Raw genomic sequence first — 23,255 nt, 5'->3', positions numbered from 1 at the left:
ATATCTGAGGGAAGGCCTGTTACTGGCAGAGACAGGAAGTGATGCAGGGGGAGGGGATCTGGGAGGAAGACCAGGAGCTCAGTTTTGGGGGGGTCAGGTTGAGGTCATGCCTGTCAGATGTGCAAGGGGCACTGTGGAGAGGCAGCAGCTCTGGGACCTGGGGGTTGTGGTTGGGGGCAACCAGAGCTGAGTGTAGACAGAGATGAGGAGGGCCTGCAGCTTCTCAACTTTGAGAAGGGGGAATCGACAGGGAATGGCGACAGAGACTGAGCCTGAGCCACTCCGGACAGAAGAGACCAAGAAAGGAGAGCCTGGAAGCCAGGCAAAGAGCAATTCGAGGAGGCTCTGCATGGACTGGGTGGAGGATGAGACTGCATGCCAACCACTGGATTTAGCAATCTGACCTTGAGGGGAGCACTTTCAGGGAGAGGCTGGGTGTAAGGACCCAATGACAAAGACAGTGTGGCATTGACATTGCAGTCACAAGTAGACGTCCAGAACAGGGGAGTCGCACACATGGAGGACAATCTTCTCCATCAACAGACAGGAGGCCGGGAGGATGTCGATCCCTCCTTCACACCCTACACAGCCTTCCAGGTGGATCGGAGACTTGAACGCCAATGGGAACTGCTGTAGAGAGAAGACAAAGGGGAATGTCTTCACAAGCTCAGAATCATGAATTTAACCGATGCGTATTTGTTAAGGAGAAAACACAAAAAAAGTGCCAAACTTGAAAGAGACACTGTCAAGATAACAAAACAACCTGCAGATGGAAGTGCATTTTTAAAAGGCACGCCTCTGGTAAAGGACTGACTTCCAAAATACTGGAGGATCTCTTAAAACTAGACAGTAAGAAAATGAACAGTCCACTAAAAAATGGGCCAATGGCCTGGACGAGCACCACACCAGAGACACGCAGAGGGTAAAGAAGCACACGAGAAGATGCTCATGCCACGTAGGAAATGCACATCAAAACTACAAGACCCCACTACACACCTGCTAGGGCCGGAATCCAGCCCTTGACAGCCCAAACTGCTGGTGAAGACGTGGAGCAACGGGGACCGTCATGTCCACTGTTGGTGGGGACGCAGGATGGTGCAGCTGCTCTGGGCACGTATTGAACGTCCACACACATTCCATCCAGCCATCGCGCTCCTTGGTACTCACCCGAAGGAGGCAAAGACTCATGTCCACACGCAAACCCGCACATGGATGCTTGTAGAAGCTGTATCATAAACGCCACACGTGGAAGCAGCCAAGAGGCCCTTCAGCAGGTGGATGGACGAACTGTGGTCCATTCAGCACAAAAAGGAAGTGAGCCATGAAGCCCTGAAGGTTCACGGAGGCATCTTAGGTGCATCTCCCTAATCGAAGGAAGCCACGTGCTGTGTGATTCTAACTCTGTGACATCCCAGAAAACGCAAAATTATGGACACAGTAGCGAGATCCCTGGTTGCCAGGGGTTCAGGAAGGGAAGGGGGAGAGTGGAATAGGAGGAGCACAGGTTTTCGGGGCAGGGAAACTGTGTGGAACGTGCATGGTGGATGCAGGACTTTGTACACTTGTCCAAACCCCTGAAATTCAGAGCAGGGAGTGAACCCTGATGTCAGAGATGGACTTTGGTTAATAATAGAACAATATTGGCTTGCCAACTTTGACAGCCACCAACGAGAAACGTTAGTTGCGGGGAAATTATGAACATATGAAGGATGGGTTTACGGGAACTCTACCCTCAGCCAATTGTTCTGTAAATATAAACCTGTTTTAGAAATTAAAGTTTGTTAACAGAGAGAAGCACCAATCTCTCTTAGGGGAAAAAGGATAAATTAGACCGCATTAAAATGAATAACTTCTGTTCCTCAAAAAATACTGAATTAAGAGTGAAAAGGCAAGTCATGGTGAGAGAAAACGTATTCTCATTACTTTTTTTAGCATATGTGCTGCCGAAGCGAGCACACGTATTCTCATTACACGTAGTGGCAACTACAAACCTATAAGACGGCGGACAACCCAACAGAAAGGGAAACAATCCCTGGGACTTGACCAGCACTTCGCACACACACAGAGGAAACCCGGCTGTCAGTAAACCCACGAACCAGTGCTTGTCCCTACTCCCGTCAGCAATGTGCAGATTCAAGTCCGGGTCCGCACCCCGCACGCCTGTGGGGGTGGCTGTAGTGGAGACACTGGAAAACCCCAGCTGTGGTCAGGAACACAGAGCAGTTGGCCCGTGCCGGTCCGAGGGATGGAAAACCGTGTGGCCTGTCCACTAACGCTGGTCCCGGGTTGTCCTTGGCCACTGGCACCTCTTCTAGGCACACACCCAACTGAAATGCACCCAGCCACCGAGGCAGGGACGAGAATGCACATGCAGCGCTGTTGACAGAAGCCCCAACAGGAAAGCTCCCTAGAGCCTGGAGAAGCTTGTCCCCAGGACCATAGAAGGGATGAATGATTAGTGGCAGGTGCACGCAGGGGAGGCTCAGAGCCTTGAGAATGAATGAACTACCTCCGCACCCACTGCCACGAACCCCGCAAACACTGCTGGGCACTGCGCCTGAAGCCTTTCTCTCCCTTTCCCCGAACCCATCCATTCAAGAGGGAGGCAGACGGGGGCTCCTGCTGGCTCTTCTCTGCCCTGGCCCCCTGCCCCAGGCCTGGGTGTCCCCGGGAGTCTCCGAGACCCTCACAGCCCCCAGTGCAAAGCAGGCTGCAAAGTGCCTGTCATTCCTCACTGGCGCTCTGCACCTGTGGCTTCCTGGGTACCCCAGAGGGAGAAGGGGGGTCTGCAGGCCCTGAGCACAGCCCCAGAGCTGAGGGGGATGTGCCAAAGGGCAGAACCCCAGGGAGAAGATGAGGCAGGAAGTGGTTTCTCACCAGGTCCTCCCACGAGGCTGCAAGAGAGCAGCTGAGATGCTGAGTCATGCCTACCCCCACTGTCCTGACCCACCCTCCTCCTGGGCCTGAGTCACCCCACACTCAGCCCTCAGAGCCGGCCACTCCGGCCCTTAGAAGGAAGGTGAGGGTGCAGTGCCCTGGGGCCCCAGCCACAGGCCCAGGCTATTAGTTCTGCTAGGGCTGCACAAGAGGCCTTGTGAGGGAATTAACTTCTTGTCAGCTGACCTTGGACAGCTGGTGGGGGAGGGTGGGAGTGGCTGGCACAGTTAGGGCAGGGGAAGGGTGCCCAGGCACAGGTAGAAGGAGTGGGGGTGGGGATGTCCAGGTACAGGTGGAAGGAGTGGGGGTGGGGATGCCCAGGTACAGGTGGAAGGAGGGTGGGTAGGGATGCCCAGGTGCAGGTGGAAGAAGGGTGGGTGGGGATGCCCTGGCACAGGTGGAAGGAGGGTGGGTAGGGATGCCCAGGTGCAGGTGGAAGGGGGGTACCTGGGCACAGGTGGAAGGAGGAGGGGTGCCTGGGCACAGTTAGGTCCCAGTGTCTCACAGGCCCTCTGGGCTATACATTCCAGCTCCAAGAGTTGAGCCCTGAGTCTGGCCTTTCTCTATCACGGCTGCCCCAGGGAGATGGCTGAGGGGCTGGCAGCCACGTGGGACCCTTAGGGGCCCCCAGGAGCCCCCGGGTCTAGGCCCTCCCTCAGCAGCCCCAATGCAGAGCTTGCAGTGTCCCTGAGCCTGGAATGGGTGCAAGCTCTTTATCCTATCAAAACCCACTGTCCTGGAGGGTGCCAGCCACTGTGCTACACACTGGGAGTGAACAAGACAGACGTGGACCTGCCTTCTTGGGGCAACTAGACCCGAACCAAGTCCTTCAGCAATAAATGGCCTAGTTATAAGCTGTGGCACAGGCCAAGTGACAGCTGGGGCCACCATTCTAGAGTGAGGCGGGGTTGTCTTTAGGACAATTGCTGGGTGATGAGCAGGGGCCAGCCCCAGAACAAAGGTGGGCTGGGGGCTGGGGAACACAACAGCAGGTGCACGACCCTAAGATGAAACTGAGCCCAGCAAGCCCCAGGTACGGAGAGAAGCCCCTGTGGCTCGGGGAGGCGGGAAGCACATGTGAGGTGGGATCAGGCGGATGACAGGGCAGTGTGCACGCAGCCATGTGCTCTGGCCAGGTCCCGGGAGGGCAGAGCTGCCCTGGCCCTGATTCTCCGGGGGGGAGAAGCCGGGTACCCCACGGAAGGATGGGATGTTGCATGTGTTGAACTCCATCTGTGGGACCCCAGCTCCCGGACGGGCCTTGTGGCCTGGGGTGGGGGTGGGTGCTGGGGCGCAGGGACACAGGTGGGCTGTGGTGGTGACCTGGGTGTGGGCCGTCTGAGTCTTTCAAGTGAGGATGTGGGTTTGGGGTTCAGTATGGTGGAGCTGCACAGAGCTCGTCCAGGGGCTGCTGTGTCCTCTGTCCTGCACGGGGCTTGCCGGTCAGTGCAGCCTGGAGAGCCTCTGTTGGCAGAGGAGGAGACCGGGAAGGCCTGCTTTAGGCGGGATGGTGTGAGGGGTAACTTGGTGTCACCTCAGTCCGCATTATCCTATGTGTTTCCACGAAGGCATTTTTTGGAGAAGAGTCACATTTCCAATCAGAGACTTGGGAAACTAGATCACCCTATGTCATGTGGGTGGGCCACACCCAATCAGTTGAAGGCCCTCAATGCACAGGGTAAGGCCCCCCCAGAAGGCCAGCATTCTGCCTACGGGTGGCCTTCTGTCTGCAGCAGCAATATGGGGCTCTTCCCTGGTCTCCAGCCTGCAGGCCCCCATGACGGAGAGCCAGTTCCTTGAATGAAATCTGTGTGTGTCCACACTCTCTTGGTTTTGTCTCCTGGAGAACTGGGTTCAGGCAAGCCTTCTTGGGGAGGGTGCACCTGAGGTAGGTTGTGAGCCAGGCTGATGATGGTAACCGGGCTGGGTGTGCAGGGAGGAGGTCCCCTCCCCCTGCAGGGGTGGAGGTGATGGCAGGTTTGGGCAGGCTCTGGGCAAGGGTCTGGTTAGAGCAGTGGGTGTTGGGGAAGGAGAGACCTGGGCAGCCTGCACTGTGACAGTGGCTGGGGGGCTCTCTAGGGGGAGGGGCACTGGGAGACAGGCCTGGCCAGGCCCAGGGTCAGGGATCCTCTGTCAGACACTAGGAGTGTGGATGCAGAAGGTGAGGAAGAGGATGAGGGTGGCGTTCGTTGTTTCCTCATCTGCTTCTCCTGAAAATAAGGATGTCAGCTTGGCTGTGACATGAGTCACTGGAGAAACAGAGCTGCCTGTTGGTGGCCTATGGCTGCTGTAGCGAGTACTAATTGGGTGGCCGAGTGTACCCTTCCAGCTCTGGGGGCCAGCAGGAGTGTCGCAGGGCCAGTTCCTGCCTCAGGGTCCCCAGGAGGCACCCACAGTCCTTGGCTTGGCCTCTTCCTCTGCCCTCACAGCCCGCAGCCCAGCCTGTTCCCTCTGCCCTCACTCTCCTGCCCATCCCCCCACCCAGTAAGGACGAGGCCCCCTCAGGTAACCCAGGATGCCCCTTTGCCCTGCGAGGTCCTGTCACCCCCCACGTTGTCACTTGTCAATATGGGGAACATCACAGCAAGAAGTCGCTCTATTTGGGGCCCAGAGAGTGAATGCTGCTGGCGGGGTGGACCTGCAGGTAGAGGCGTCCCTGAGGTCCTTCGGCACAAGGGGCAAGGTCAGGGCAAGGCTGGGGAGGGATGGTCGTGGGAGTAGGCTGACGGGGGACGGGGGAGCGGGGGCAGGGGCACATGTATGAAAGCTAGGGCCAAGGACCAGGTAAGAGGAGGGGCAGAGGCCTGAACCCTGGAGCCCGGTGCCTCTGAGTGGCCATGTTGGAGCCCGGGGCAAGGGGAAGCATGCCCTGAGGAAGGCTGAGCTGAGGGGCTAGAGATGGGACAGGTGGGGTGGCTGGATGTGGGGAGACGGAGCCGGGCTGTGAGAAGGTGGGCCATGGGGGCTGAGTGGGGTTGGTAGAGCATGGGGCCAGGCTGGGTGGGTGGGATGGGGACAGGATGGATGAGTGGGATGGAGCCATGGGGCCTGGGCTGGATGGGATATGGCCATGGGGGCCAGGCTAGGTGAGTGGGATGGGGTCATGGGTGCCAGGCTGGGTGAGATAGAGACATGGGTGCTGGGTGGGTGGGTGGCATGGGACCATGAGGCCTGGGAGGGATGGGATATGGCGACGGGGGCCAGGCTGGGTGAGATGGAGACATGGAGCCTGGGCAGGATGAGATGGAGCCTCGGGCCTGGGTTGGGTGGGTGGGATCGAGCCATGGGGCCTGGGCAGGATGAGTTGGGGCCGGGGTTCTGGGTTGTGTGGCATGAGCAGGCTGGTTGAGCTGGGATGGGCATGACGGATGTACTGTCTGCCCCAAGTCCACTGGGCTGGGTTGGACGGGTTGCTTGTTTGTCGGTGGCAGCTTTGTGAGTGTCAGGAAGAGCTGGGCAATGCCTGTGGCTTCCCCTAAGTACTCTTGGCCTCTGAGTGTCCCACGGAACAAAGGTGTGACTTGTGTCTCGGCAGCTGGAGGCTGATGCTGTGGAGGGCACGGCCCCAACATCCGCATCCAGCTCCACCCCAGATGTGACCAGTGACTATGTTCCAGGCAGCTGGCCGCAGCTCGCTTCTCTCTTGGGAAGAGGTCACTCTGGGCCAGCTGTTCTTGGGGGCCCTGGCTTTTCCCCTGGAAAGGGGGCCAGGCCATCTTGCCTCAGTTCACCCAGAGATGTCCTTGCAGCAGAGCATCGGGCCAGGGGGTGCCACAGGGGACAGCCTGGCAGTGGTGGGTGCGCAGGTGGGTGGGGGCCAGGTCCCAGCTTACCTCCGCTGCTGGGAAAACCTGCTCTGCCTCGGCCTGCCCCGGAACAGACGTTATCAGCCCTGCAGCCCTCCACCCTCTGCCCACGGCCAGAAGGGCCGCTGGGCTTGTTCCCAGGGCCGGGCCGGTGGCTGGCGGTCAATACCTGCCTGCTCCGGGGGATGCCAGCTTCCCTGCGGCGCCCAGCCCCTCCCAGGCAGCCAGACAAACGGGTCTGGGGTTGCAACGCCCCCTCTCTTTGGAGCAGTGACTCAGAGGGCAGGGAGAGTGGGCGGGGGCAGGTGGCCCCTGTGTCCTGTGAACAATGCCCTGATTCTTCCTCCGTAAACCCCCAGCCGGGGTGCTGGGGGCCACGTTCCGGCGCCGCTGGCTCAGACAGTCCACGAACGAAGGGACAGGGAGGATGGGCCTTGGCCTCCTGTCCATAACACGGGATCATGACAGACGTACCCTGTAGGGATGGGGCACAGTGCCCGGTGCTCCAGGCACAGCCCACCCCCTCCGACTGAACGAGGACGGGGACCACCTCCTTCTGACCTCTCTCTGTATTTTCTAACCGATGATGCTCCTCTTTCCAGCTCACCTCCTAACTCAGGCAAAGACCCCCGTGGAAGCATGTCCTGCCGGGAGCCACAGCTGCCCCTTAAGCACAGGGACAACCGTGGGACCCCCCAGGACCGACCCCAAGACAGGGAAGGACCTTGACGGCCCCCTGCACAGACCAGCCTACATGCTGCTCCCCGGAGCCACATGCTCTTGCACCCCTGCTCCCCAGGTGCGTGTCTGGCCACCGGCTGAAGGGAGGAGCCACGGAGCATGGGAGAAGTGTGGGGACCCTGCTTGAGGCCAGGGAGGTTGTGAAGGGCAGCTGAGGGTGGAAGGGGTTTGGCTGGTGAGTGGAGACCCCAGAGGAAGGGTACCTGGGTGGGGCCCCAGTGAGGGGGCAGGTGACTTCTGTGCAGCCCCTCCTGGCTTGGCATGGATGGTGGGGGGCTGCAGATTTGGAGGCAAGACAGGAAGGTCAAGGGGTGTGGTGAGAAGCCTCAAGTGCTGAAGTAAGGGGCTGAGTCTGTTTATAGGCAACGCCTGTGGGGGTGCTGACCCTCCCTTGGCCTCAGCCCTCCACTCACTGATCTGAGCCTCGAGGACAGTGTCCCTACTCAGAGCTCTCAAAGGAGGGCAGGGTGAGGCCCAGGCCCTGGGCAGAGGCCTCTGGGGGATCCCTGGGGAGTACCTGCTCCTTCTTCTCTATGTAGGCTGGCTTGTGTGTGGGGTCTCCCCTCAGGAGTTTTACAGTGTCTGCAGGGGGGCCCAGGGATGGAGCAGCCCCACCAGGGAGGTACCTGTGTGGAACCATGTGGGTGCTGGGGGTGTGCGATGAGGGGGCCTAACCCAAGCCCTGCCCTCCAGGAGTCAATGGCCTGGGGGTGTGGGGCCGTGGGCATGAGTGATGGATGTACAAAGTCAGGAGGGGCAGCAGGTGTAGGAACAATCGAGGGAGGGGCACAGGGCTCTGGCCGGGGGCCTATCACAGCTTAGGTGGGAGGTTAGGGTGATGGCCCAGGGAGAAAGTGAGCCTCCTGACCACTAGGGACAAGCGTCCAAGCCAAGGGACAGGACAGCAAGTGTGAAGGCCCCAAAGTGAGCAGAGGAGGTGGGGGTGAGCCAACAGGAAGGGGGCCAGACGCCTCTGACCCTGAGTTGGAGGTGGGGTGGGGGCAATGGCTCGTCTCTGGAAGGACCAGCCTGCAGGGATGTAGTGGTGACACAGGGAGGAGGGTCCCCAGGGAGAGCCCAGCAAGGGAAGACAGAGTCAGAAGGAGACAGGTCACCGCGATGGCTGCGGGGTCCTGGGGCGCCTGGCACGGGGCAGCTGGAAAGGCCCCACTGGGCCCTGCTGACCTCGGAGCATGTGATGAGAGGCCTTCCCGTGGTCAGCAGGCTCAGCCAGCAACTTCCTTCCTTCCCGGGCGGGGCAGCGTCTGCTCTCTGGGGTGGGGGTGGGGGTGCAGTGGGGGAGCTGGTCTTCCCCCCAGCCCTGGGCTCCACCTGCCCTGTCCGATGCTCACCCTGTAGCACCACCTGGGGAGGCAGCCCCTCTCTGGGCCACGCTGGCCCCCTGCCCACGGGCCTGTGCCTTTCTGCTGCACGGAGGCTCCTGAAAGCCCCTCCAAGTGACCACAGCCCATGGGCCTCGCTGCAGGCTCCCCCCCTCCCCGTGCAGACCACTGCTGCCTGTCCCCCACCTGCTGGGACCTCTGACCTCCCTCCTCCTCCCCACCCCCCTACACCATGGAAGGTCTCAGGACCTACCCGGCAGCCAGTGTGGTCCAGGCCCCATGGGGAACAGAGCAAGAGCACTGCTTCACCCTATCCCTGACCCCCAGTCCACTTGCCCTGCTCTGTCCCTTCCTGACACCCAGTCCCTCTGTCCTTGTGCTGGGATGAATAGTGCACCTCCCCCCTGCCCCAAGAGATACCCATGTCTGTAAGGGTCAATTTTATGTGTCAACTGGCCTGGGCCACGGGGACCCCAGACATTTGGTCAAACACGATTCTGGGTGTGTCTATGTAGGTGTTTCTGGATGAGATTTTGACACGTGAATTGGTGGACCGAGTGATGCCCATGGTTTCCCACAGGGTGGGTGGGCCTGGCCTGTTCAGTTGAAGGTCCGAATAGAGCAAAAGACTGAGCCTCCCCTGGGGAAGAGGGAACTCCTCCCACCTTTGGACTAGAACTCGCTTGCCCACAGGAGCTCTTGGCATGCACCAGCCTCCATAATCCTGGGACCCGATTCCTCTTCAGATGGTAGGTAGACAGAATGACAGGCAGACAGCTGATAGGAGAACCCTGACTAGCATAACACCCTAATCCCCAGAACCGTGAGGACATGGCTCCATAGGACGGAAGGACTTAGCGGCTGTACTTGAGTGAGGGACCATGAGCCAGGGGATCATCCTGGGTGGTTTGGGGGGTCCCCTAACCATGATCAGAGGGTCCTGATGAGAGGGAGGCAGGAGGGCCAGAGAGAGGGAGGGTCGGAGGACAGTTGGCTGCTGCCCGTGTCGGGGACGGGCCACATGCCACCAGGGCAGTGCCTCCAGAAGCTGCCCAAGGCCTGCCCCAGTCCTGCTCCAGAGCCTCCAGGGGGGCTGCCCCAATTTTAGCCCAGTGACACCCACGTTGGACTCCCTGCTCTGACTGTGAGGTGGTGGCAGGCATTGTTTTGAGCCTGGACGTTGGCCATGGTCCTTGTGGAGGTGACCCACAGTCCCGACTGCCTGGCCCTGCTCCTCCCCGCCGTTTTCACAGTGAAAGTCTGCTTGTCCCCAGGCTGGCTGGGGAAGGGGGTCAGGCTCCTTGTCCCTCTCGCAGGCTGGTCCCCGACTTGCCGGGGAGACCACTTTGCACACATATTGAGTTCACCAGAGCGGAGCACCGCTTCCGCACCCCCCTCCTTGGTGAGAGGCTCGCTTCACAGTGGGGAGACCGAGGCATGGCCACCATCTGATACCAGAATCAGGAGGGCTGCCTGGGGGCCTGGCTGCTGAGCCTGAGCCCCACGACCACCAAGGGGGCACACAGAGCGGTCTCCCCTCCAGGCAGTGCCCGTCGCAGGGTGTTTCTCCCCAGCCCCCGACACTCCTGGGGCCAGTGCTTCTGGTCTCACCATGGTCCCTGGTGCCCCTGGAAGCAGGACCCAGATCTATGTGGCTCCCCCCAGGGCCCTGCCCCCTGTGCACTTCACCCCTGCTGAGCCTGGCCACTGCCTCACCTGCAGCCTTTCCCTGAGGGACGCCCACCCGGGGCCATCTCCTGTCCTGAGGTACTGCCCCCCTATGCAGAGAAGCCCCCCAGCCCCTGACATGGGGGGGCCAGCCCAGATCGACAGCGCATTTCCTTTGAACCACCCAACACCAGGCTTGTGGCACCTGCACCTCTTGCACCACTGCATTTGACGCCCCTTTGACCTGAATGTAATCCTCTTCTTTAAAGTCAGTCTAATCACTCATCAAGTTAGTTGACCCATAGCTGCGCCCAGGGATGCACCTCCAGGGCCGGGGTGGGTGGAGGTGAGCACCCTGAGGCCCCCACTGGTCCCCAGTGAGCCACGCATCAACCCTCTCCCTCTGGCCTCCTCCCTCCCCCACCGTCTGGTGCTTCCTGGCTGGTGTGGGTGTCATCAGACAGCACTAGCCCATCTTTGCTGTCAGGCTTCTTGCACCTAGAATGACGACTGTGATGTGTCCATATCCCTGACCTTATCGCTGTCAGCTTACTATTGCCGCCGTGACACATGAGCTCACACTCAGGGCCTCAGAACAACATATTACTTCACAAACCTGGGGGTCAGAAACCTGACTGGGTCTCACAGGGGCCAAAATCCGGGTGTCACTGGGTCCTGCTCCCCTAGGAGGCTCCAAAGACACCCTGGCCGCTGGTCCCTTCTGGCCACTTGAGGCCCCACATTCCTTGGCACGTGGCCCACTTCCATCCTTGGAGCCAGCAACGGCGGCCAGTGGTCCCGTGGCATCCCTCCCGCCTAAGCACCCTGTGATTACGGCGCTCACCCAGATAATCCGGGGTAATCTCCCTGTTTCAGGGTCAGCTGCCCAGCGACCGTCATTCCATCTGCAACCTTGCTTCCTCTTTGCCGGGTAGGAGAAACTGGACGCAATTCCCGGGGTTCGGGCATGCACGTCTTTGGGGCGCTGATACTCCCACCACTATCACTGGCACAGTACTTTTCACTGACGGGTAACATCCCAGAACACGCATGTACCATGACCTGCCACATGCCAGGCTTGGTGGGGGGTGCACGCTTTTGACTGTCCTGTCGGACATCGGGGACCCCTGGGTCGTGTGGGAGAGGTGGGGAATTTTTAAAGACATCCACTTGGTGTCTGCAAAGTGCTGGCCCTGCTCTGGACTCACACCGGGGTGTGTGGGGTACTCCGCTGCTCCACGCACCCCCACCCCAGCACCTGCGGGGGCCCTGGTTTCAAAGTCAGTGGCTCTAACAGGAGTTCCGTGGCCTGTGGATTTCTTTTGCGTTTCCCAAACGATGTGTGAATTTCAGCATCTTTTCTGCTGCTCATTGGCCACTTACAAATCTGCTTTCAAAAACAAAACAAAACAAAACAAAACAAAAAAACAAAAAAAACAAAATGGGACTCGATCCCAGGACCCCGGAGTCACATCCTGAGCTGAAGGCAGATACTCAACCACCGAGCCACCCAAGCACCCCTAACACCTTCTGTTTAAAAAGTGATCCCTTCTCCAGGGGTTTGCTTTGGCAACTTGGAGGAACACCAGTCGACTCACGTGTGTGGGTCCAGTTCTGATGCTGCCCGGAACCCCGCGGGCTGGCCTTTTACAAGGCTCCAAGTCAGATCACTGAGTCCCCAGTGTCCTTCTTCAGAGTGATTTTAGCTACCTTACATCCTTGCGTTTTTATATAAAGTCTGGAATCAGCTTGTTACCTTCTACAAAACCCCCCAAATTCTGCTGGGGTTTTGATTCAGATTGTGTTAACTCTACCTCAGTTTGGGAGGAGCTGGCACCTCGGTCCCAGGGGCGCCTTTCTGTCCCTGGACTCTGTTTGTGCCCGTTTGGTAGGGCTTCTCCATTCTTATAGTCTTTTACGGTTTTCAGAGTACAAGTCCCAGACTTCTGTCAAACTTACCTACAAATGTTTTCTACTTCCTATTCTTTTGTAAAAGGCATCTGAGAACCTCGGTTTCAAAATGTTCATTTCTAGTATGAGAAATACGGCTGAGGTTTGTGTGCTGACCATCTAACCTACAACCCCACTGAACTCACCGGTGGGTTCCAGTGACTCACACATTTTGTAGGGTCTCTACACAGATGATCATGTGTTCCTCAGATAAGGAGGACACGATTTCTTTCTTCTCTGCCCCGGATGCCCTGTCTTCCTTTCCCTGGTTACACCAGGGAGCCTTGAGGACCTCGTGGGACGGCAGGGGTGAGAGCTGGCACCCGCCCTGTCTCCTGGCCGCTGGAGAGAGCGCTCCGTCCTGCCACACTCAGCACAGGGTCATCTGTTGGGTTTTTCATGCATGCTGTCATCAGGCGGTGGGACTTCCCCTTTTAGCCCCTGTCTTCTGGTAACCTGTATCAGGAATGGAGGGCAGGCTTCGCAAAATGCTTTTCCTGCACTTTTGAAGATGATCATATGCTTTTTCATCTTTTAGTCTGTTTGTTAATATGATGAACTAAATTCCTTCATTTTCAAATGTTAAGACAGCCTGGCATAAGCCCCACTTGGTCACATAACCCGTTTAATGTATTTTGGGATTTGATTGCCTAAACGTTTGTTAAGAATTTGTGCATTTCAAAAAAAAAAAAAAAAAAAGAATTTGTGCATTTCAGGGACGCCTGGGTGGCTCAATGGTGGAGCGTCTGCCTTTGGCTCAGGTCATGATCCAGGGGTCCTAGGATCAGTCTCACATCGGGGTTCCTGCGAGGAGCCTGCTTCTCCCTCTGCCTATGGCTCTGCCTCTTTCTGTGTGTCTTTCGTGAATAAATAAATTCTTAAAAAAAAAAAAGGATTTGTGCATTTCCATTGGTGGCCTGTCGTTTCTTTTCTTATAATGCCCATCTGTGCCTGGCGATGGGATCAGAGCTTTCTTCTCTTCAAATTCCTGGAATAGTTTCTGTGGGATGCATGTTACTTTGTCTTAAATGTTCAGTACAATCCTCCACAAAGATGTCTGTTGCTGGAACGTCCTTCGACACAAGGCTTTAAACTACGATTTCAATTTCTCAGGTTGGTTGGAGGTGAGCGGGCTTGTGCACCTGCTCGGGCCGACTGCGGGTCTGCTCATCTCTGCCCAAGGTGGAACGGCTGGAAGGCAGTCATCCTCCTCTCTCCTTACTCTGTGTTTTTTAGCTGCATCTGTGCTGCCAGCCAAGGTGTCTCTCCAGGTGCTGACGGTCTTGTCTGCTCCCACTGTTTTTGGATCAATCTGATGAGTTTGATTAAATTGTTTAATCTTCTAAAAAGAACAGCTTTGGCTTCACTGATTTTCTGTTTCCTGTTTCGTAGACTTCTGCTTTCACATTGGTTGCTTCCTTTCTTCATTTTTCTTTTTCTCTGATTTCTTCAAGGGGAGGCTGAGGTCATTGAGTTGGGGGAACTCTCATCTTTTCTCATATGACTTAAGCCAAAATTAATTCATTTTTAAAAAATTCCAGTATAGTTAACATACAGTGCTTATTAGTCTCAGGTGCACAATATAGTGAATCACCGATTTCATGCATCACTCCTCAGTGCTTGTCACGATGAGTGCACACCTCATTCCAGTCCCGTCCCCCGCCCCCGTCTCCCTCTCCCCATCCCTCATTCCCTCCTCCATCCCCCACCTCTTCTGTTCCCTGTCCCTCATCCCCTCCCCTATCTCTTGCCTCTTTGCTCATTTGTTTTGTTTCTTAGATTCTACATATGAGTCAAATCATATGGCATTTCCCCTTTTCTGACTTATTCCACTCAGGACTATACCTTCTAGGTCCATCCATGTTAAAGCCAATGAATTTTTTTAAAGATTTTAGTTATTTATTCATGAGAGACACAGAGAAAGAGAGGAGGCAGAGACAGAGGCAGAAGGAGAAGCAGGCTCCTCACTGGGAGCCTGATGTGGGATTTGATCCCTAGACCCCCAGATCACGACCTAGATGCTCAATGCTGAGCCACCCAGGCCTCCCAAAGCCAATGAACTTTTATGTTGTGTTTCCATTTTCAATCCATTTGAAACACTTTCTAATTTTCCTTTTGAGTTCTCTGATGCATGTTACTTAATTTCTGTACTGCTTGTCTTTTCTGTTGCAACACGACCTATTACACATATGGTGGCTTCAAACCACACCCCTTATCTTTATCCAGTCCTGTGGCCCAGGATTGGGCAGGGCACCCTTGAAATTAGGGTACTGGTGGCCTGTGCCCCCACCTGGAGCCAAGGGTCCTCTCCACTCATGCCTGTCGCTGGCCAGACTCAGGCCCTTGCCGTTGGAGAACTGAAGACTGTGCCTCCCGACTGGCCACAGGCTTGGCACTATTCTCAGCTCCCCACAGCTCCTGTCAGGTTCTTGCTCCTTTGCTCCATAATGACCAATCTCTTCTCTTTTGTGCTTCAGATCTCCTGCTTGGAACTCTGATGAGGTGGGGCCCACCCTAATAATCTTCTTATCTTAAAGTCAACTGAGCAGTAACCTTAATCACATATGCAAAAATCCCTTTGTCCATTTTTTAAAAAAGATTTTATTTATTCATTAGAGACACAGAGAGAGAGGCAGAGACACAGGCAGAGGGAGAAGCAGGCTCCCTGTGGGGAGCCCAATGTGGGATTCCATCCCAGGACCCCGGATCACGCCCTGAGCCAAAGGCAGATGCTCAACCACTGAGCCACACAGGTGCCCCTCCCTTTGTCCATTTAACATAAAATTCATCACAGGAGTCACACTGGAGGACACAGGTCATGAGTTCATCTTAGAATTCCACCCATCACACACGGATTTAGGGATTTTCCACATACTGTTCTCTTTGGCATTTAGAATTCAATTCTGTTGTGGCCTCACTCTGTATGATTTGAATCCTTTTAAGTTTATTAAGAATAGTTTTATGATCCCAAATATGGTTTATCTTGGTAAATGTTTCATGTGTACTTGAAAAGAATGTGAGTTCTGCTGTTTTCAGGGTGGGATATTTTATAGATGTCAGTTATGTCGGTTGGATTGGCAGTGGTGATCGCCTCTTCACTGCCTTCCTGACTTTCTGCTTACTTCCTCTGTCATACCTCCTCACATAGTTGTTGATTTGTCTATTTCTTCTTTTGGTGCCAATAGTTTTTCTTTTATGTATTTTAAAGCACTGTTATTAGGTACATTAACATTTAAGAATATTATATTCTCTTGATGAATAGACCCACTTGTCATTATGAAATAACCTTTTAATGCCTGGGAGTATGCTTTGCTCAATATGTACTTTGTCTGAAGCTTTAAAAAATATTTTTAAAAGATTTTATTTATTTTTTTGAGAGAGAGAGAGAAAGAGAGCGAGCACAAGCAGCGGGAGGAGTAGGGGGAGAGAGAGAATCTCAAGCAGACTCTGCACTGAGTGTGGAGCCTGATGTGGGGCTTGATCTCATGACCTTGAGCTCATTATGGGACCTAAAATCAAGAGTTGGACACTTAACCAACTGAACCACTCAGGTGCCCCTGCCTGAAGTTAATATAAACAGCTCTCTTTTCTTTTGATGAATATTAGCATGGTATATATATTCCTATCTATTTACTTTTAATCTATTTGTGTCTTAACATTTTACGCAACTTTCTTAAATGTAGCATACAGCTGAGTCTTGCTTTTATTTTTTAAATCCAATCTGACAACTTCTGCCTTTTTAATTGGGATTTTAGACCATTTATATTTAATGTGATCATTGATAAGGTTGGATTTAAATCCATCATCCTGCTATTGGTTTTCTCTTTATCCCATAGGTTTTTGTTCTTTTTTTCCCTCTTCTTTTTCCAGTTGAGTATTTTAATGATTCCATTTTATTTCCTTTGACAGCTTCTTAGCTGTAACTCCTTGTTTTGTTATTTTGCTGGTCAATTCAAGACTTACAATGTGTCTCTTTAACTTACTACTCTACACCTTCAGGCAATACTATGCTACTTCCTGCACAGTGTAGAAGCTTCACAGTAGCTACTTCTATTTGTCTGCCCTTCCTGGCCTCAGTGCTAGTGTTGTCATACATTTTACTTAGATTGCATTATAAACCTCACAACACATTGTTGCAATTTTTACTTTGAAAGGCCAATTATCTTGTAAAGACATTTTTCAATAGAATAATTCTTTACCTCCATATATATAATTTCTGGTACTCTTCACTGCTTTGTGTAGGTCCAGGTTTCCATCAGGGGTCATTTTCCTTCTGCCCAAAGGACTTCTTTCAAGAATTTTCTTTTATGCACATCAGCTGGTTATTCGTCCTTTCAGTCCTTTTCTTTTTAAGATTTTATTTATTTATTCATAAGAGACACAGAGAGAGGCAGAGACACAGAGGGAGAAGCCGACTCCCTGCAGAGAGCCTGATACAGGACTTGATCCCAGGACCCCAGGATCATGCCTTGAGCCGGAGGCAGATGCTTAACCACTGAGCCACCCAGGACCCTCCCTTTCAGTTCTTCTATGTCTGAAAAAAAGTATCTTCTTTGTCTTCATTTTTGAAGGAATTCTTGCTGAAACTAGAAATTCAGATTTTCATTTTCTCCTTTAAGAGCTTTAAAGATGGCTGTACTACTATATTCTAAATTGCATTGTCTCTGACACTGCCTACTGTCATTCTTATTCTATTCCTTGATATGTAACTTGTCATTTTTCTACAGATGTCTTTAAAATTTTCCTTTTGTTGGTTTTAAGCAATTTTAATTTATGTGCCTTGGTGTCATTTACCCATGTTTATCGTGCCTGGATTCATTTAAATTTTTGAATCTGTGGATTTATTTAGAGAACTTCCAGTTAATATTTCTTCAAATATTTTTTTTGTTTCCTGTCCTTTTGGGTTTCAATTTTATGCAATATAACATGCAATTCATTATCCTGCTTAGAGGTGTCTCAAAGATCACTGATGCTCTACTCATTTTTTTAGTCTATTTTCTCTCTAAGTTTCATGTGGATAGTTTACTAATCCAACATTTTCTCATTTGCTCTCGTTTTTGTCTTAGACTGTACTTTGCCTTCTTCCACCTCCAAAGAGGGGTCTTCTTTTCTTAACTTTCCTATCTCTTTAATATGTTTATATGTTCCTTTACCTTCCCAAACATATAGGACATAATTACAATAAATGTTTTAATATTCTATGTATAAATTTCTTCACTTTGTCATTTGAATCTGTTTCTAGAGATTGATTTTTTTTCCTGATATTTTCCCGCTTGTTTGCATTCTGGTAATTTTTGATTGGATGCCAGGTCTTGTGGGTTTTGTGTTGTTGGGTGCTACATATTTTTGTTCTCTTACAAACATTCCTGAGCTTTCTTCTAAGATGCAGTTGTATTTGGTCCTCTTGGGTCCTAATCAAAAGCCTTGTTGGACAGAACCAGAACAGCGTTAGTCTAGTGCTCATCCTGTCCTGCTGCTGAGGCAAAATCTTTCTAGGCACTCCACCCAGGTCCCTGTCAGCTCTGAGGTGTATCTGCTCTGGCTGGGGAGGGCACTGGCTATTCCTGGCACTGTGTGAGCTCTGATGATTGTACTTTCATCTTCTTTTGGATGGTCCTTTTCTCACTTTGGGTGGTTTCCCCAAGTACATGCCCCCATCATAGCTGAAAACTTGGTCTCTGGGTTTTCTCTCCCTCCTCCTGGTCTTTTCCTGTAAACTCTAGGGGTCTTGACCTCCCTTGACTCCTGCTGTCAGGCTCCACTCACACCACCATCATGGTCTGAAAGTTCTCTCCAGGTAGGTGGCTGGTGCAACTCCTGATCTCACATGCTGCTTGCCTCACTCAAGAGGCAATTGCCTGCAATTGCCAGGCATTCCATACTTGAGAAACATCCCCCTCTCCCATATTTTAGGACTTTTGCTTCTTTGTTTCATGATGGAGGGTGAACCTGGTTCCTGCTGCTTTATCTCAGCCACTCTGTTTCTCTTCTCCTTTTTATTTCCTTAGGAGGTTTTGACATGTAGGCCACAACTATTTCTAGAGTGGTGAAGCCAATTTTTGCTTGGTTCTGTGTTGGGATCTAATTGAGATTTGTTGCAAAAGACTACAGAGATGAATTTTTATGGACTAAATAGAAGGCAAATTGTGCCAGCAGATGATAGTGTGTTTCTGATAAGCAGGAAGGGGAGGGGGCATCCATGCACTCCCTTTGTGCTCAGAGGCGTTTTAACCTGCCAGTAGCCAGCCCTGATGCAAGTGTTGCCTTCCTGGGCCTCAAGTTCACCTCCTAATTCATCCCCTCAACATAGACCCAAGACACCCTTGAGCCTACTGGAAGATGAGTGTGTGCGGGGTCACATCTCTGCCTTTGAGCACTAGATCTGAATTAGTTTGAAATCTCTAGAACCAGAGCAGAACTTCAGGGGCTCCTGCTTTCAACCCAAGTGGCACTGTGACCTGGTCACAGGGACCTTCCTGTCTCTGGAATGTCATTCAATACAGAGACATGGCCTGCCGGGAGCTGGTGGTGGGAGTTTCTACCAGACCCTGCTTGGAGCTTTGGAGGGAAATAAGGCACAGCTGCTGATAACTGTTTCGATATATTTTGTATGTTTTGAGTGAGAACAGGTTTTGCTGATGGATGCTGAGTGGGGTATGAGGCAAGGAGCGGTTAAGGTGTATGACTTGGCAAGTCCCCCAAGGGAGCTGCGGACATCAGAGGAAGGAGAAGGCTGGGGTGGGAGCACGTGGGGCTTGAGGGAGGGGCACCCACACCATGAAGCTGAGAGTTGGCTTCAGGAATTCAGGCAAGAGGTCTGGGATGAGGTCTGTGGATCCATGGAATTTAAGGCCACGGGAATCACTGAGCTCCCTGCGGACAGAGCACAACCAAAGGAGAGACAAGGTGGAGGCTGAGGTCATGAGGCATTTCATATTAGAGGAAGATGGAGTGTTGAAAGAAGTGGCAATGTGACCATTATTTCACAGCCAGGGGAGGAATGTGTGCCTCACGTCCACAAGCACAGATCCCAGATAGATGGATGGTTTAATAGTAGTGGAACTCTACAAGGAGCACAGCAGACAGTGGGTGGCAGTGTCGCTGAGTGGATGAGAAGTCTGGAGGTGGAGGGTCTGGGTCCCAACCCTGGCTGGGCCAGGCATGACCTCTGTGAGCCTGTGAAAGTCACGACTCGGTGCCTCCCATTCCTCATCTGCTCGATGAATAATGGCAGAATTACCTCCCGGAATAAATGGTCTGGCCCAGATGAGTCACTAGATGTGAGTTAGCCATCATCGTCCTCATTATTATTTTTTATGTTTGTCACTTTAGCATCTCAGAGTGGGGACAGGCTTTCCAAGGGTGACACTAAACCCAGAAGCCAAAACCCTGAAAGACTCATGAACTTGGCTCCCTACATTTTTTTCTTTTATGTCTGATTAAGTTAAAGAATTGTTAAGTGTTTCAGTAGGTAAAACCCTAAATAGGCAAAGTCAAAAGGGCACTGACAAACCCAGAATGAGTTACGATCACAAAAGTTTCATTTCCCTAATGTATGAGGAGCTCCTATAAATAATTTTCTTAAAAAGATTCCAATGGAAACATTGATAACCAAGATAAGCATAAATTCAGAGGAAAGGAAATATAGTTGGCTGAAATGTATAAAGACAAAAAAAGAAATGTGGATGAGAACACAGAGATACCATCAATCTCTTATCAGATGAGAACAAAACAAAGCCTTTAACATGCACACAGGTTTGTTCAACAAGAGAATGGGGTAAGAGGTCCAAGGTGCTTGGCTGGAGGGAATATAAATCAAAACAACCTCTGCGAAGAGAATTTGATAAAATGTGGTGAATTTCAGACATACATAACCTTTACACAGCAGTTCTCATCCAGGGTTTGTCACACAGATGTCCTTGCACACATGCAGACAGAGCATGTACAGAGGCATCAGTGCACACCACGCACCCTAGTGGGGGTCCACCAGGCCTGGACGTCCATCCCTGAAGGGCTGGTTAGGTATGTATGGACCACCTGTGCATTGGAGCACCATGTGGCTACACTAGAAATAAGAATAAGCATCCCTATATATACTCTGGGCAATGATCTCTGAGACACTTGTTAAGCAAAACCAAAAAATATGGCACAGAATAATTAGTACAGTATGCATAGAAAAGAGGAATCTGAATAATGTTTTTAAAATGTTCCTTTACTGTACAGAGTTTCTCAGGTTGGACACAAATGAACTTGGGGACATAGGAGTCTTCTAGGAGGAAGGGGGTATGCGGAGGTGGCCAGGGAAAACGGGCCATTGGGAGTTTTGACCGTATACTCCTTTAAGTTTAGAGTCATGTGAACATATTACTTAGTCAAAAGCAATACATTGAATTCTAAACGTGTTTCAAGAAAATCCATTAACAGAAAAAGAAGGAAAACTGTATAATCATCTTACAGGCTGTGGAAATTTTCCTTATAAAATTCAACACCTAATCATTATTTTTTTTTAATGAATATCATAACCAATCAGGAACTGAAGGGAATTGGGGCACCCGGGTGGCTCAGTGATTAGTGTCTGCCTTTGGCTTAGGTTGTGATCCTAGGGTCCTGGGATCGAGTCCTACATCGGGCTCCCCGCAGGGAGCCTGCTTCTCCCTCTGCCTGTGTCTCTGCCTCTCTCTCTGTGTCTCTCATGAATAAACAAATAAAATCTTAAAAAAAAAAAGAAACCAAGAGGAATTTCTTTAACTTGGTAACAGTCACCAGAAATCTATGGCAAATACTATATGACAAATATTAAAAATATCCCTTTCAAAATAAGGATATAACAAGAATACCTACTGTCACCGTCTGTTCCTCAGCATTGGCAGAAAGCCTTGCCAGTCTACAGACGAACCAGATCAATAAGGAAGGGAGAAAAAGGATTAGGATGTGAAAGGATAGAAGAAATTTGTTAGCATTTTCAGAGGATATTACTACTGACACCCAGAGAATGTACAGGGGGAAAAAAACAAAATGAGAGAATTTAGCAAGGTTCCTAGATAAAAGACCAATATACAACAACCACAAAAATGAAATGCCTTTCTACCACCTAAGGGCATCTGAAAATACACTTAAAAATTACATACATCATTTACAATAGTAACAAAAAGGGTACCTAACGGGCATGTTTATGGCATTTGTGGAGATGATTATAAACAACGTGTCAGGAGATTGAAAGGAAATTAATTAGCAGAGGGACGGAACCCACATTCCCAATGATGAAGACTTCGCACTAGGAGGGGTTAACTGTCTGCAGACTCATCTGCAACCTGCCTAATTCTGCTCAATTTTAAGAGTTTCCCACGAGACCAGACAAGCTGGTCCTAAAATGTGTATGAAAGAGCAGTGTTGTCAGGAATTACCTTGTATTTGTAACTGGAGAGAGAGAGAGAGAGAGAGAGAGGCACGTAGAGACAGAGAAAACAGACCTTGCCCAACCCCCAACCCCCCATAGCAGGTGTTGCTCTGAACCAGTAGCTGCTAAGAGCCAGGGCCCCTGGCAGAGGTGGACGCTGTGTGACAGCGTAGGGGTGTTGTACTTGTATTCAGGGCAGGTATCCCCATCTGCTGGTTTGCTTTGTGTTGTCTTTCTCCCAGGAATGGAAGCTCACTGCCGAAACCCGGTCCCTCTGACAGCTCGGCGAGCAGACTCCTACCCCCCCCAAACGAGACATCAGGCATCATTCTGAATCCCCTTTTTTGTTTTTTTGTCTTTTTAAAAATTTTTATAAATTTATTTTTTATTGGTGTTCAATTTGCCAACATATAGCATAACACCCAGTGCTCATCCTGTCAAGTGCCCACCTCAGTGCCCGTCACCCAGTCACCCCATCCCCCCGCCCTCCTCCCCTTCCACTACCCCTAGTTCGTTTCCCAGAGTTAGGAGTCTCTCATGTTCTGTCTCCCTTTCTGATATTTCCCACACGTTTATTCTCCCTTCCCTTATATTCCCTTTCCCTATTATTTATATTCCCCAAATGAATGAGAACATATAATGTTTGTCCTTCTCCGACTGACTTACTTCACTCAGCATAATACCCTCCAGTTCCATCCACGTCGAAGCAAATGGTGGGTATTTGTCGTTTCTAATGGCTGAGCAATGTCCCATCGTATACATAGACCACAGCTTCTTCATCCATTCATCTTTCGATGGCACCGAGGCTCTTTCCACAGTTTGGCTACTGGGGACATTGCTGCTATAAACATTGGGGTGCAGGTGTCCTGGCATTTCACTGCATCTGTATCTTTGGGGTAAATGCCCAGCAGTGCAATTGCTGGGTCGTAGGGCAGGTCTATTTTTAACTCTTTGAGGAACCTCCACACAGTTTTCCAGAGTGGCTGCACCAGTTCACATTCCCACCAACAGTGCAGGAGGGTTCCCCTTTCTCTGCATCCTCTCCAACATTTGTGGTTTCCTGCCTTGTTAATTTTCCCCATTCTCACTGGTGTGAAGTGGGATCTCATTGTGGTTTTGATTTGTATTTCCCTGATGACAAGTGATGTGGAGCATGTCCTCATGTTCCTCATGTGCATGTTGGCCATGTCTATGTCTTCCCCTGTGAGATTTCTGTTCATGTCTTTTGCCCATTTCATGACTGGATTGTTTGTTTCTTTGCTGTTGAGTTTAATAACTTCTTTATAGATCTTGGAAACTAGCCCTTTATCTGATACATCATTTGCAAATATCTTCTCCCATTCTGTAGGTTGTCTTTGAGTTTTGTTGACTGTCCCTTTTGCAGTGCAAAAGCTTCTTATCTTGATGAAGTCC

At 51.7% G+C, this 23,255-nt stretch overlaps 2 long non-coding RNA genes across 5 annotated transcripts; one reads left to right on the top strand and one right to left on the bottom strand.

The window, feature by feature from the left end:
• Positions 1-3: 3 nt before the first annotated feature.
• LOC140612633 (uncharacterized) lies at positions 4-5,407 on the bottom strand. The gene is made up of 2 exons (XR_012013779.1): positions 997-5,407; positions 4-630 (listed from the first exon to the last, which is right to left on the bottom strand). It is a non-coding gene; the product is annotated as an uncharacterized lncRNA (long non-coding RNA).
• A 2,151-nt stretch (positions 5,408-7,558) lies between these two features.
• Positions 7,559-22,214, top strand: LOC140612632 (uncharacterized). 4 transcript variants are annotated; one of them, XR_012013778.1, is made up of 4 exons: positions 7,563-8,408; positions 9,408-9,576; positions 11,372-11,426; positions 13,162-13,757. It is a non-coding gene; the product is annotated as an uncharacterized lncRNA (long non-coding RNA). The 4 variants fall into 4 exon arrangements; XR_012013776.1 differs by lacking the exon at positions 13,162-13,757 and adding an exon at positions 22,085-22,214 and having other exon boundaries at positions 7,564-8,408; XR_012013777.1 differs by lacking the exon at positions 13,162-13,757 and having other exon boundaries at positions 7,559-8,408; positions 9,343-9,576; positions 11,372-13,154.
• Positions 22,215-23,255: the final 1,041 nt, after the last annotated feature.

Source organism: Canis lupus, chromosome 21, assembly GCF_048164855.1.
Source record: "Canis lupus baileyi chromosome 21, mCanLup2.hap1, whole genome shotgun sequence".
Taxonomy (NCBI): domain Eukaryota; kingdom Metazoa; phylum Chordata; class Mammalia; order Carnivora; family Canidae; genus Canis; species Canis lupus.
The sequence above is the reverse complement of the archived record's forward strand: the minus strand, read 5'-3'. Positions and strand labels throughout refer to the sequence as shown.